Below are 14984 nucleotides of genomic sequence, written 5' to 3' on the forward strand. Positions count from 1 at the left end.
TGCTATTTTCATCTCTGGCCTAGAAGCCTGCAGTATTTTTCTAACCACAGTCCCGGACTCCAATCTCATTCCTTCCATGAATTTTTTAAAGTAAAAATGTGATCAAATTGGCTCTGCTGAAAATCCTTCAATCATTCCCCATAACCTTCTGGAAGATAATGCTGACACTTCTTACAGGGGAATCACAGGGCCTTCATTAACTGACTTGCAGGCCATTCCAGCCTTGCCCCTCTGTGCCCTCGGTGGCATCAGCCATACAATTACTCCCCCTCTTCTCTGTCATACATCCTGTCTCTGTCAACACACAGCTTTCACTTCACAGGATGTGTCTCCATTCTCTCCCTTAGTGAACTCGTTCTCATCGCTCAAGATAGCTCACATTTTAAATCCCTGGTGAAGACCTCTCTATCATTGGTACAATCTTTGTTTGCTCTTATCCCACCATATTAAAATTATTTATAAACTTCATTCATTCAACTAATATTTATTGAGTCCTTTCTCTGTTCCAGAGCACCATAGATGTGCCTGAGCACCAAGCAAAAGCAAAACAACATAAACTCAATCTTAGGGGGTTTACAGTTTAGTGGGGGAAGACAGACCTTAACCAAACAGTCATAAAAGTATATAATTACAACTGTGGTAATCTTAATGAAAGAACAGTAAATAGAATTATCAGAACCTAAGCAGGAGGACCTGATCAAGTCTTCAAAGTGAGAGAAGGCCTCCGTGAGGAAAGCACTTTTGAACAACTTTTAAAGGGGAGAAAGGGGGGAAAGGAGAGAAGGAGAAAATAAAGAAGGGAGGGAGGGAGAAATCCAATTAAGTTCAAGGGCATCCCAAGCAGAGAAAAGAATGTGGCTAATGACCCTGAATCAGAAGGGAATATGGGTCAGTCCTAGCCTACGTGTTGGTATGTAAAATGTTTCTTGGCTACAAAATAGTCATTTTCTGTCTTCCCCAGTTTAGGACTCTCTGGCAAAGTGAAAACATATATTCTTATTTAATATGGAGTTCACAAAATAACGTTAACTAAGTCAGATGATAAGGATAGAAACTCGTCATGATGTAATCAGTATATGTATAAGGCAATTCCTGTATACTTAATATTGAACTCTTATGATTCATCAACATCTTGCTGTAAGTGACACCAGCAAATTTCTCTTGATCAGGACATTCCTGCCACAGTAGGAAATTATAGGGCACACATGTATGTAAGCCCTATGAATTTGAAGAAAGCTAGAATTTTTGTCTTGAATACTAAAATTCATGCAACCCTCAACTTGGTCGCAGTAGCATAAATCTGTTCTTATTCAAATATATAGCATAGAATTCAGATCTAGAAGGCTGCTTTAGAAAAGATCTAGCCTAGGCATGTATCACTAACTTATTACAACCATCTTTCCTGAAGAGCATCAATCTTTCTCATGGATCAGTCCAATCAATTACTCTTAATAGACCAAAACTTTTTTAATTCAGATGTTTGGCATTCCAGGTCTAATCCAACTTTCTTCCTTGAAGTTGAACTGTGTATATACTAAAGTGATTTTTGTTACAGTAACTTTCTAAATAAAATTTTATTTGTATTTTTCCAAACAAATCCTGACTCTTTATCCACATTACAATTGATTAAAAGTAGACAGTAGTATCTGCTTTACATTTGGACCACTCTGAAGAATAAAAATGATTCAAGAGTTCCAGAGGTTTGAGAGGAAGCATTAACCTACACCAGTGCCTATCTGTGGGTGAGAAAGAAGACAGATGCTGCTCTTTGCTCACAAAGTAACAGCAGGGTGGCCCTTCACTCCCCTTATCTCTTCTCCTAATGAGCTAGCCCTAAATAAAAGCAGTGCATTTCAGAATGTACTGCAACAGGATTTCTGGCTCCACATCAAGGCAAGCCAAGCCAGGATGAGACTCCTGAAGAAGTCATAGCCAACCTACTGGCATATATAGAATGACTTATTTAATTATACTAGGAAGAGAACATGCGCTTAATGCTATTGGGGAGGGCTTCAGCCACAACTTGATCTGATTTGGGGGAGGTAGTACCAAACACGTGAACCAGCTAAGACAGAAAGGTGTCCACTCTAGAAGTTACCTTAAAATAAAAATCAGTATTGAATCACTGGCATGAGAATAGACTCTATGTTGTTTTAGCTTAGCTTTACCTTGAAAGGACTTTAGAAACTTAACATTTTTAGTCCTTCTGCCTCTAGTCATGCCCTACTTCTAATCATTCTGTGTACTATAATCAAAACGATTTTTTTTAAATCACAAGATGTTTTATGCCCATCTCCATTTAAAATATTTAGTGGCTCCCTTTGCTGTCAGTGGAAAGTTAAATCATTTGATAAGGCTTATCACACTATCCATGATCTGAGCCCAGCTTATCTCTAGCTACTCCATCCTCCCCCTGTTCTCTGCTCCCACCATATTGAATCGCCTTCAGTTCCTCAAAAGTGAAGCTGATGTTATCACTCACTTCTCGACGTTTGCACATGATATTCCTTCTGTCAAGGAAACAGTGCCACCATCCCCAGTTCACTTAGCCATCTCCAGCTTCTCTATAAGGATCAAGTGATATTTCACCTCTTGTAGGAAGGGTACTTGGATCTCTAAATTCAGATTCTGTGCCGTTGCTACATGCTTCTATAGCAACCTGCCCTTTCTCCACCACAGCAATTATGGTCTATTGTGAGCACTTAGTTAATGAACTGTGTTCCCCACTACATTGTAAGTCTATGAGGGCAGAGAAATTGTCTGTCCTGCTCACCAGTAAACACCTAGCTTTTAGCATCAGGCCAGCCACATAAAATCTGATAAGGAAATCACCAAGTTCTCCAAAATTCAGATACTAAAACTTTTCTTCAGTGAACAAATTAGTCAGATTCCCTATCTCATGTAACTTCAGGAAATACAAAACCTACTTGGTTTCCTCCCTAAGTATTTGTATGAGTCTCCAAAGCAACATCCCATAAACCTGCTCCAGTTGTCATCCTTCTCCCCTCAGCCTGTCTTCTCCCCATATCGACATTCTTCTCCCTTTGTTACTTCACATCTGCTTTTGGAGGCTGCTGTTCCATATCACTTGGCTCTCTACTGGTATCTTCGTTTTCTATCGCTGCTTCACAAAGTACCACAAACTTGACAGCTTAAAACAACACCATTTATTATATCACAGTTTCTGTGGATTAGAATTCCCCAAACAGACAAGTGGTCCCTTCCTTTGCTCAGTGTTGCCCCAGGCCATGATTAAGGTGTCAGCTGGGGCTGCCATCTCATTTGAGGATCAAGATCCTCTTGCCAGCTCACTGGTTATTAGCCATATGTTTGAGATATTTTCTTGCTAGCTGTTGGCCAGAGACAACTCTCAGCTCCTGGAGGCTGCCCTCAGGTCCTTGACACATGGCCCCCTCCTGCCACAATATGGCAGCTTACTTCCTCAAGACCACCAGGAGACTGGGGGCGCCTGGGTGGCTCAGTCGTTAAGCGTCTGCCTTCGGCTCAGGTCGTGATCCCAGCGTCCTGGGATAGAGCCTTGCATCGGGCTCCCTGCTCAGCGGGAGGCCTGCTTCTCCCTCTCCCACTCCCCCCTGCTTGTGTTCCCTCTCTTGCTGTGTCTGTCTCTATCAAATAAATAAATAAAATATTTTTTAAAAGACCACCAGGAGACAGTCTGCCACTGCTTACTGTCACTTTTCAGTGCTCACCTGAACAGGTCAGGATTGCCCATGTACCCTTCCTTTTGATTAACTCAAAGTCAACTGATTAGCAATGTTCATTACATCTGCGAAATCCCTTTGCCTTATGAAACATCAATCACAGGAGTTATATACCATAATATCCACAGGTCCCACCCACACTCAAGGGAAAGGCATTATACAGGCATGAACAATAGGGAACAGGATCTTGGGAGACATCTTTGAATTCTGCCAACCACACCTGGAAAGAGAAAACTCCCTCAGTTCAACAAAGTACAGGAGTTGGCTATGGTATTTAAAAGAAAACATTAACAAATTGTTGAGTATACCCAAAGGAAAGCAACTTAGAAAAGAACACTTAAAACTGAATCTGACCATCAGTGCCCCAAGAATTCAAAGGCTTAGCCTTCTGCAATAGACCACTTTGCGGTAAGACCAATCTACTCAGCCACCAAGGAGGGCCTTTGAGTATTTCTCCCCCTCCAGAATCCAGCACCCCTTGTCTTAGGCAAACTGGGACCAGGATGGGGGAGAAAAATATGTTTTCAACTTATCTCCAGTCCCTTGCCCAAATTCCATGGTTAGAATAATCTGATGAGGATAAACTCACTTCAAAAAACTCACTTTCAGGGTGCCTGGGTGGCTCAGTCAGTTAAGCGTCAGCCTTCGGCTCAGGTTATGATCCCAGGGTCCTAGGATAGAGCCCTGCATCAGGCTCCTTGCTCAGCGAGGAGCCTGCTTCTCCCTCTGCCTGCAGCTCCCCCTGCCTGTACTCACGCTCTCTCTCATGCTCTCTCTCTCTAACAAATAAATAAATAAAATCTTAAAAAAAAAAAAACTCACTTTCAAAAATGAAAAATTAGTGTAACAAAGTTCTGGGATGTAACATCAATGTGCACAAATCAATTGAGTATCTTTACACTAGAAACAACCAAAAAGTGACATAAAAGACAATCCCAATTATAATCACATAAAAAATAAGAAATACTCAGGAATAAACAAACCTGACAAAAGATGTACAAGACTACCAGTATGCTAAAAACTTAAAAAAAAAAAAAACTGAAAGAAATTAAAGGCCAGAATAAATGAATAAATATGCCAACATACCAACAGCAAAATACCTGATATTTTTAAGATGTCAATTCTCCCCACATTAATCTATAGATTCAATGCATTTGCAAATAAAATCACAACAAACATTTTCTGTAAACATTTTTGTGAAATTTTCAAATCGATCCTAAAATTCATATGAAGAAACAAAGGACCTAGAATGGCCAAAACTACTCAGCAAAACAAAATACATTTAAAGAATTTATACTACCAAATTTCAAGACTTATTTAAAACTACAGCAATCATGACAGTGTGGTTTTTGCACAAAAATAGACAAACAGATCAGTGGAACAATCCAGAAATAGAGCCTCACACACACGAGCAACTGCACAATTCAGGAAAGAACAAATTGGTAAATTGGACTTGATTTGAATAGACATTTCACCAAAGGAAATATATGTATAGCAAATAAAGCCATAAAAAGATGTTCAACATCATTTGTCATTAGGTAAATGAAAATTAAAACTGGTTAAGATACCACTAAATCCCATGGGAATGGTTAAAATTAAAAAAAAAATGACAAAACCAAGTGTTGGGAAAAATATGGAGGAAACAGAACTCTCATGCTCTGATGGTGGAAATGTATGTTACAACTACTTTGGAAAACAGTTTGGCAGTTTCTTAAAGAGTTAAATATACACCTACCATAAGATCTAGCCATTCCACTCCTAGGAATTTACCCAAGAGAAAAGAAAACAAATGTTCACATGAAGACTCATACACACATGCTCCTAACAGCATTAGTTGTAAGGATCAAAAGCTAGGAACAATCCAAGTGTCAACAACAGGTGAATGCATAAATACATTGTGCTATATCCATACACAGTAAAATAAAAAGGAATAAAGTTTTAATATTACTAAAATATACATGAACTCGAAAATAATCATGATAAGTAAAAGAAACTAGACCAAAAAAAAAAAAAAAAAAAGAGTACATCCTATATGATTCCATTTACATAAAGTTTTTTAAAATGCAAACTAATCTATAAGAAAGAAAACATCCCTTTTGCCTGGATACAGAGGAGAGCAGAGAGAGGAACAGGAGGAAAGAGAATAAAGAGGTATTAGGAAGCTGGGGGTCTATGTCTATGTCCATGATCTTGATTGTGATCATAATTTCATGATAGTTCAAGTACGTCAAAACTTACCAAACTGCACATTTTAGACATGTACATTTTCCTGATTGTCAATTTGATCTCAATAGAACTATTTTATCTCTATACAAACTATTTTATTTAAGAAAAAAAAATCTATTGCTGCCCTCATGATAGAAACAGAGAAGGTCAAGAACAATGAATAAGTTACTGCTAACCTAGGACTCCAAAAAATGCTCATCAGAAATTTAGGAAAACTAAAAATATTTTCAGATATAGGCTAAGAACTCATCATCAGCAGACCTATGCTAATAGGTAGTTTTAATATCAAAATAAAAATGAAACTAGGGCGCCTGGGTGGTTCAGTTGGTTAAGTGACTGCCTTCGGCTCAGGTCATGATCCTGGAGTCCCGGGATCGAGTCCCACATCGGGCTCCCTGCTCGGCAGGGGGTCTGCTTCTCCCTCTGCCCTCTTCCCTCTCGTGCTCTCTGTCTCTCATTCTCTCTCTCTCAAATAAATAAATAAAATCTTTAAAAAAATAAAAAAATAAAAATGAAACTAGAAAGAAGCTCAGAGATATGGAAAGAAATAAAAATCAGTAAAAATTACAAATATGTAGATAAATTCAAATGAACCTTAAATGTAAAACATAATAATGTATCAAGTTTAAAATATATATATAGAACAAAGACAAATATGAAATGAGACTGGAGGCACTACATTGAATGAAAGAATTCTAAGGTCTTTTCATTGCCCAGGAAGAAGGGGAAGATACTGATTAATATTTGACTTTGGAAAGTCAGTGATACATATTGGATTGGATACCACCTTCAGAGGTAGAGAGGAGGCACAACAGTCTTCTAAAGTTGTGACAATATTCCTTTCTTGACCTGGATGATTAGCCATATAGCTGTCTGCTTTGTAATGAATCATCAAGCTATGCATTTTTGTTTTGTGCATTTTTCTGCATATGTGTTATATTTTAAAATGTAAAGTTTTAAAAATTGGGGTAGGGGCAGCCCCAGGGGTCGAATCCAAACTCCTGAACAGTTTTCTAGCCTTTGCTCACATCAGATGTGCTAAAAGTCCCATTGGCCAAGGCAAGTCAAAAGGCATATAGCCCAAAGTCCGGAGTGGGGACATGCACTTCACCCTACATTAGGCCAGAGAAGGCTGGCACGATATATTCAGGGTACTAAATGAAAAACAAACAAACAAACAAACAAATGCAGCCAAGAATACTTTATCCAGCAAGGATGTCATTCAGAATAGAAGGAGAGATAAAAAGCTTCCAGGAACAAACAGAAACTAAAAGAATTTGTGATCACTAAACCAACCCTACAAGAAATATTAAAGGAGATCCTGTAATCGAAGAGAGAACCCAAAAGTAACATAGACCAGAAAGAAACAGAGACAATATATAGAAACAGGGACTTCATAGGTAATACAATGGCCCTAAGTTCATATCATTCAACAGTTACTCTGGAATATACTATACCATGCTATACTATACTATACTATACTATACTATACTATACTATACAACTATACTCATTGAATGTAAATGGACTAAATGCTCCAATCAAAAGACAAGACCCATCCATATGCTATCTACAAGAGACTCATTTTAGACCTAAAGACACCTCCAGATTGACAGGGGGTGGAGAACCATTTATCATGCTAACGGACCTCAAAAGAAAGCTGGGGTAGCAATCCTCATATCAAACAAATTAGATTTTAAACCAAAGACTCTAGTAAGGGATAAAGAGGGACACTATATCATACTTAAAGGGTCTATACAACAAGAAGATCTAACGATTATAAATATTTATGCTCTTAACCTGAGAGCAGCCAATTATATATACCAATTAATAACAAAATTAAAGAAACACATTAATAATAACACAATTATAGTAGGGGACTTCAACAGCCCACTCACAGCAATGGACAGATCATCTAAGCAGAAGATCAACAAGGAAACAAGGGCTTTGAATGACACACTGGACCAGATGGACTTCACAGATATATACAGAGCATTCCATCCTAAAACAACAGAATACACTTTCTTCTCGAGTGCACATGGAACATTTTCCAGAACAGATCACATACTGGGTCACAAGTCAGGTCTCAACTGATACCAAAAGATTGGGATCATTCCCTCCATATTTTCAGACCACAGTGCTTTGAAACTGGAACTCAGTCACAAGAGGAAATTTGGAAAGAACTCAAATACATGGAGGCTAAAGAGCATCCTACTAAAGAATGAATGGGTCAACCAGGAAATTAGAGAATTTTTAAAAATTCATGGAAACAAATGAAAATGAAAACACAACTGTTCAAAACCCTTGGGATGCAACAAAGGCAGTCCTAAGAGGGAAGTAGTTAGCAATACAAGCCTTTCTCAAGAAACAAGAAAGGTCTCAAATATACAACCTAACCTTACACCTAAAGGAGCTGGAGAAAGAACAGCAAAACCCAGCAGGAGAAGAGAAATAATAAAGATCAGAGCAGAAATCAATGAAATAGAAACCAAAAGAACAGTAGAACAGATCAATGAAACTAGAAGCTGGTTCTTTGAAAGAATTAGTAATATCGATAAACACCTAGCCAGACTATCAAAAAGAAAAGAGAAAGGACCCAATTTAATAAAATCATGAATGAAAGATGAGAGATCATGACCAACACCAAGGAAATACAAACAATTTTAAGAACATATTATGAGCAATTATATGCCAACAAATTAGGCAATCTGGAAGAAATGGATGCATTCCTAGAGACATATAAACTACCAAAACTGAACTAGGAAGAAATAGAAAACCTGAATAGACCCATAACCAGCAAAGAAATTGAAGCACTAATCAAAAATCTCCCAAAAACAAGAGCCCAGGGCTGGATGGCTTCCCAGGGGAATTCTACCAAACATTTAAATAAGAACAAATACCTATTCTTCTAAAGCGATTTAAAAAAAATAGAAAGGGAAGAAAAACTTCCAAACTCCTTCTATGAGGCCAGCACTACCTTGATCCCAAAACCAGACAAAGACCCCACCAAAAAGGAGAATCACAGACCAATATCCCTGATGAACATGGATGCCAAAATTCTCACCAAGATACTAGCCAACAGGATCCAACAGTACATTACAAGGATTACTCACCACAACAAAGTCGGATTTATTCCTGGGCTGCAAGGGTGGTTCAACATTCCCAAATCAGTCAGTATGATACATCACATTAATAAAAGAAAGGACAAGAACCATATGATCCTCTCAATTGATGCAGAAAAAGCACTTGACAAAATACAGCACCCTTTCTTGATTAAAACTCTTCACAGTGTATGGATAAAGGGAAATACCTCAATACCATAAAAGCCATCTATGAAAAGCCCACACACAGTAAATATCATTCTCAATGGGGAAAAACTGAGAGCTTTTCCCCTAATGTCAGGAACATGACAAGGATGCCCACTCTCACCACTGTTGTTCAACATAGTACTAAAAGTCCTAGCCTCAGCAATCAGACAACAAAAGAAATAAAAGGCATTCAAACTGGCAAAGAAGTCAAACTCTCACTCTTCACAGATGACAGGATACTTTATGTGGAAACCCTAAAGACTCAACCCCAAAATTGCTAGAACTCATACAGGAATTCAGCAATGTGGCAGGATATAAAATCAAAGCACAGAAATCAGTTGCATTTCTATACACTGACAATGAGACCGAAGAAAGAGAAATTAAGGAATCGATCCCATTTACAATTGCACCACAAACCATAAGATACCTAGGTACAAACCTAACCAAAGAGGCAAAGGATCTGTACTCTAAAAATTACAGAATACTTATGAAAGAAATTGAGGAAGACAAAAAGAAATGGAAAAACATTCCATGCCCATGGATTGGAAGAATAAATACTGTTAAAATGTCTACGCTACCCAGAGCAATCTACACATTCAGTGCAATCCCTACCAAAATACCATCAACATTCTTCACAGAGCTGGAACAAATAATCCCAAAATTTGTATGGAACCAGAAAAAGCCCAGAATAGCTAAAGGATTATTGAAAAAGAAAACCAAAGCTGGTAGCATCACAATGACAGACTTCAAGCTGTATTACAAAGCTCTAATCATCAAGACAGTATGGTACTGGCACAAAAACAGACACATAGATCAATGGAACAGAATAGAGAACCCAGAAATAGACGCTCAACTCTATGGGCAACTAATCTTTGACAAAGCAGGAAAGAATATCCAATGGAAAAATGACAGTCTCTTCAATAAATGGTGCTGGGAAAACTGGACAGCCACATGCAGAAGAATGAAACTGGACCATTTCCTTACACCATACACAAAAATAAACTCAAAATGGATGAAAGAACTAATGTGAGACAGGAATCCATCAAAACCCTAGAAGAGAACACAGGCAGAAACCTCTTTGAACTTGGCCGCAGCAACTTCTTTCTAGACATATCTCCAAAGGCAAGAGAAACAAAGGTAAAAATGAACTATTAGGACTTCATGAAGATAAAAAGCTTCTGCACAGCAAAGGAAACAGTCAACAAAACTAAAAGGCAACCTACAGAATGCGAGAACATGTTTGCAAATGACATATCAGATAAAGGGCTAGTATCCAAGATCTATAAAGAACTTATCAAACTCAACACCCAAAGAACAAATAATCCAATCAAGAAATGGGCAGAAGACATGAACAGACATTTTTCCAAAGAAGACATCCAAATGGCCAAAAGACACATGAAAATATGCTCCACATCACTTGACATCAGGGAAATACAAATCAAAACCACAATGAGATACCACCTCACACCAGTCAGACTGGCTAAAATTAACAAGACAGGAAACAACAAATGTTGGCAAGGATGTGGAGAAAGGGGAACCCTCTTACACTGCCGGTGGGAATGCAAGCTGGTGCAGCCACTCTGGAAAACAGTATGAAGGTTCCTCAAAAAGTTAAAAATAGAGCTACCCTACAACCCAGCAATTGCACTACTAGGTATTTACCCCAAAGATACAATTGTAGTGATCCAAAGGGGCACCTGCACCCCAATGTTTATAGCAGCAATGTCCACAATAGCCAAACTGTGGAAAGAGCAGAGATGTCCATTGACAGATGAATGGATAAAGAAGATGTGGTATATATATACACAATGGAATATTACTCAACCATCAGGAAGGATGAATACTTACCATTTACATCAACGTGGATGGAACTGACAGGTATAATGTTGAGTGAAGTAAGTCAATCAGAGAAAGACAATTATACAGTTTCACTCATACGTGGAATATAAGAAATAGCAGAAAGGATCACAAGGGAAGGGAGGGAAAACTGAATGGGAAGTCATCAGAGAGGGAGAAAAACCATGAGAGACTCTTAATATAGGAAACAAACTAAGGATTGCTGGAGGAGAGGTGGGTGAGGGGGTGGGGTAACTGGGTGATGGACATTAAAGAGGGCACATGATGTGATGAGCACTGGGTGTTATATACAACTGATGAATTGTTGAACACTACATCTGAAGCTGATGATGTACTATATGTTGGCTAATTGAATTTAAATTTTTTAAAAAAGGAAGAGCACTTAATGTCAAGAAATCATGCACCTATACTGAACACCAATTTATGTGAAAGTGGATTTTAGTTGATTCAATGCTCATTATGAGCTGACATTATACTGAGCCTTCCCAAAACCTAATGGGAGTCAGGGTGCATTTAGGAAGCAAAATACCTGATACAGGGGATACCATCCTATTCTTCTGACTGTTCAAACCACATATTATAAAATATGTGCCACTTAAAAGCCACATTTTAAGTATTGATAAAATGGAATGCGTCTAGAGAAAAATGACCAAGAGAATGAAGGGTCTTTGACTTGGGCTTTGAATAATGCTGTGTGATAAACATGTAAAGGAATTTGGAAAGTTTATCTTAGAAAAGAAAAAGGAAAGAAACAAAGGGAAACATGATACACGTCTTGAAACGTTTCAGGCTGCCATTCCTAGGAAATAGATTTATGCATTGTTGCTTTAGATCAAGGGTTGGCCATATGTAGGTCCAAAGGTAGGCCAACTTTTTCTGTAATACACCAGTTATAAAGTAAATATTTGGGGCCTGTAGTGTGTTGCAACCACTCAACTTTTACCGTAAAAGGAAAACATTCTCAGATGACACATTAATTCATGTGTATGGATGTTCAATAAAACTGTGCTTATGAACTTTCAAATTTGAATTTCATGTAACTTTCACAAGACACAAATATTATTCTTCTTTCTATTTGTTTCAACAATTTAAAACTGTGAAAAACATTCTTAATTAATAGCCATACAAAAATAGGCAGTAGACCAAATTTGGCCCACATGCCAAGTATGTCAACCTCTACTATAGATAACAATCTAAGATGTTGGGTCCTACTGATAAGATAGCAAATATCAGTTCAAAAAAAATAAAAACAAAACGTTATTTTAATAATTAAAACATAAAATGGTATGTTGTATTGATAAAATGTCCTATATCCCTTGGCCCACCTCTGAGTTTCATAGCCAATTCTTCTGAAAACCAATAGCTGTCCATTTTAAATACCCTCAACACTGCTTCTCTGCCTGAGGACTTTGTCCAGCATTAGAGGAGCTAGCCCAGCCCACCTGCAGGGCAGCCTGGGAGTGCTGGGAATTAAATTCTACCTGGAGTAATCTCAACCAATAAGGGCTAAGAGACAGGGAATAAATACCTCAGATTCCTCCCCTTGATGGAACAATTCTAAGGTAGGTTCAGTACTGTCCATCACAGAATCCCAGTTGTTAACTGTGCTTCAGTTGCCTCATTAATGCAAATTATATTGGCTTTGCCCTCTCAATGTCTCACATTTTTCCACTCTCATTTGTACTTCTGAGGATCACATCCCAAATAAACTACTTGCCCTCAAGGACTTATCTCAGATTCTACTTTCCATGGACTCAAAACAGATGTGCCAAACTGGAGTTAATGAACATTGCCCATCGGGATCAGATGATCCCTTACTATCAAAATGGAAGGGATTTTTAAGTTAGACTAGTGGTTCTCAACTGATTTTGTACCCTAGGGGACACTTTTTATTATCATGGCAGCCCCCACCCCCACTCTGGCATCTAGTGAGTAGAGAGGAAAGTGATGCCGCTAACTATCCCACAGTACATGGAGCATACCCACACAACACAGAGTTATCTGGTTAGATGCTCATAGTGCTGAGTATGAACAACCCCCAGTTAAAATGGAGGTTGATCTAAATGGATTCTAACATCCTGTACTATTTTAATATTCTATGATTATAAGAAATCACACTGAAATTCTTAAAACCTGATGAGCTTCAAAGGATTTATAATATCTTGGGAATTAGGTGCAGAATTCTTTCCTATGTCTATTTTTGCATTTTTGTGGAGTGCCCACAGCTTTCATAAATTTCTCTAAGGGGCATATGACCCATAAAGGTTAAGAACCAAGCTCTATAATAAATAATTCTTAATAATTTTACCATAGGTCTAAATCTTCAATCACCTTTCTTTTTTCTTTTTCAGAGTATTGAGGAATGCAAGAATTGCTTTTTCACATTTGACAGCAATTCTTCCTAAGGCTGTGTAATTCTGATAGGTATAAAAAGTAGTCAATAAGGAGAGTGAATTTAGTTAGTTAATTGTGATACATGAAGAGGACACAAATTCCCGGCAATCAGTCTGGCACCTTTCTCAAGTCCTAGGAAAACTTTTGTTTTTAATCCCTAATTAATATAACTCAGCAAATATCACTACATATTGAGGAAGGAAATGAACAAATGAAAACTGCACAGAGAGCACAGTCCTATATATACTCTTATCCCATATCTGTTTGGACAGAAAGCCACTGCCAAAGAAGTGCCTAAGATAAAGAATTGGTATAGACCTCCCTTCTGTAGATTTCTTAAGCTGGGGCCATATAAATCAAACAGGATTACTTTATCTGCAGCTAAGAATTCTGTAGAGACATATTGAACCTATAAGAGATGGCAGAACCTGGCCAAGTTCTGTCTTTTAGGTAATAAATTCTACTACCATCCTGACTCTGCTTTCAGTTTTCTCTATTTTTATTTTAGGGCAAGATATGTGGATTTGTCTGCAATATTAAAAGGATTTTTGGTTTACAAGGATCCAAAGTTTGCTGCCTTAGATTAAGTGCGACTGTTCTGGCATCATGCATATGTGAAAGAGAAAAATAATAAAAATTAAACATGTGTGACATAAAATTTAATGTAAAATGCAAGTCAGACACTAAACCACTCAGAAATAATCTGATATGCAATTTTTCTAATGATAGCTACCATTTATGAAAACTTATTAAGTGTCAGGTATGTTAGGTTTAGAAAGACAGATGGATAAATGGATAGAATATAGATAATATATAGATACATTAAACCTCACAATTATTTAAGCTAGGAACAATTTTTCTATCCCCATTTTATAAATTAAGGCTTGGCAAGTTATAGTTTACCTAGGGCTATAAAACTAAAAATGCCAGAGCAAGAATTTGAACCCAGGTCTCTCTAGCTCCAAAATTTATCTTTATCCCCATAATACAATATTGTCTTACATGGTATAGCTGTCTAATCAGGAAATCTGGGCAAGATTTGAGTCTCTGCACTGGGGATATCTGAGTCACCAAGAAGAATTTTGTAAAGTAGCTGGAGTTGATAACCTGACCTGGAAAAGTTTTAACCCTCAAATAAGTTTAGGGGCATCACAGCCCTCTGTGCTGAGCAAGTGAGCTGGGAGCCTGAGGTATTCATCACCAAAAGAGGCCAGAGCTTTGTGGGAGGCACAAAGGCATATTTAGGTTTTAAAAAAAGGGAACAGGAGTTGACTTCTATCAAAAGCAAAAGTCCAAGTGTGTCAAAAGTATCTGAGAGCAAGAAGTTGCTATCTACCATTCAATAATTAAGAAGACCAAGCTGAAACCTGGCCTAGAAGAGGTGAAGGTACTAACTTACACCTGGTTTTGACAATTAACTATAAAATCGATTTATTTTATTTTATTTTATTTTATTTTATTTTATTTTATTTTATTT

The sequence above is a fragment of the Phoca vitulina genome, unplaced genomic scaffold (genome assembly GCF_004348235.1).
Source record: "Phoca vitulina isolate PV1807 unplaced genomic scaffold, GSC_HSeal_1.0 scaffold1, whole genome shotgun sequence".
Lineage (NCBI taxonomy): Eukaryota > Metazoa > Chordata > Mammalia > Carnivora > Phocidae > Phoca > Phoca vitulina.